This window comes from Piliocolobus tephrosceles, chromosome 21 (genome assembly GCF_002776525.5).
Source record: "Piliocolobus tephrosceles isolate RC106 chromosome 21, ASM277652v3, whole genome shotgun sequence".
Lineage (NCBI taxonomy): Eukaryota > Metazoa > Chordata > Mammalia > Primates > Cercopithecidae > Piliocolobus > Piliocolobus tephrosceles.
The window spans coordinates 34,130,507-34,131,980 of NC_045454.1; the positions used below are offsets into that span (position 1 = coordinate 34,130,507).

Sequence of the window (1,474 nt, forward strand, 5' to 3'; positions counted from 1 at the left end):
ATCTCAAAAAAAAAAAAAAAAAAAAATCTGTTCTAGGGGACCTGCCCTTCTGGGGCATCAGGAAAAGCCTCCCCAGAGTGACATTTAATCTGCGTCCAAAGGCTAAATAGGAGTTGGCCAGGGGAGGGGAAAGAGGTGAGGATTTGCTGCTCACTGCATGATAGTAGTGCTAGTCGGCTCTTGCCCAGGTCTGAACAGGAGGCACCTCTACATGGGAATAACATGGCGTGCTCATGCTGGGAGCAGGTACCTTTGCCCTCTCCATTCCTCGGATAGATGGAGCTCTGCTCAAAAGCGCACAGCCCGTAGGCAAGAAAACCTGGGCTAGAAGCCAGCACTGCCCCTGGGGTTTTTCCCTGAGGTGATGTAAGACGCCCCCTCCAGAGAAAAGCTACCAGTGGGAGGCACCCATCTTCCATTACTGAGCCAGGACCCTACTGAGGGGGCTCTCAACTCCTCGTGCTGGTCCCAGCTTGTTGGACAGTCATGCCTTCGTCCAATTAAAAATACAGTTGAAAACGTGCATTTCTCAGCGCATTTATGGAATTCAGTGGTGACGGAACATACTCTTTCAACTTGTTTGGGACCTGATTGCACGAGCCAAGCCCATTCCCTTCCGCAGCCTTGGCTTATGACTGGGTCCTGCACTGAGGTACCACCCGCCTTGTGGGGCACCAACCACCTACAGACGGGAGGCCTGACCAGGCTTACAGTCAAGTCAGGTTCTGCCTTTTACAGACAGTGGTGGCCTTGGGGAGCTGCTGGGCCCTGTAGACCTTGGGGTCGGGCCTGTCCACTGTGTATGTGGGATTTCCCCTGGCAGGGTTGGATAAGGAGGACAGCTCAGTGCAGGGCAGCTGGGGTTATCCCATCAGTCCTTTTTTCTTTTTTTTTTTTCAATGAAAAGTACAGTTTAAAGGAGAATTTTGCATTAGCCTGGGCACTTGGGCTGTTGGGTTTTGGGTGATTCCTCCCCATCTGTGACAACCTTTTCTGAGCAGTGTCCTTCAGAGTACTCTGTCCTGTCCTTCCCTGGAGGGAGAGCCCTGGATCCTGACCACGATACTGGGCAGGGTGTTGGACGCTATCCAGCCATGCTTGTAAATGGGCCAAGATGACTTTGTGTTTCTTTTGCCTTTAGAAAAATTTTAATTCTAATATGCTCAAGCTAATTGAGTTAATGCATTTTGTGGGTGTGGTTATGTTATAAAGATGTCGGCCGGGCGTGGTGGCTCAAGCCTGTAATCCCAGCACTTTGGGAGGCCGAGATGGGCGGATCACGAGGTCAGGAGATCGAGACCATCCTGGCTAACATGGTGAAACCCCGTCTCTACTAAAAAATACAAAAAACTAGCCGGGTGAGGTGGCGGGCGCCTGTAGTCCCAGCTACTCGGGAGGCTGAGGCAAGAGAATAGCATAAACCCGGGAGGCGGAGCTTGCAGTGAGCTGAGATCCGGCCACTGCACTCCAGCCT

At 51.9% G+C, this 1,474-nt stretch overlaps 1 protein-coding gene across 6 annotated transcripts in view; it reads left to right on the forward strand.

Moving 5' to 3' along the window:
• SUGP2 (SURP and G-patch domain containing 2) overlaps positions 1-1,474 on the forward strand; it is a 45,836-nt gene that overhangs the window by 27,900 nt on the left and 16,462 nt on the right. The window lies entirely within an intron of this gene.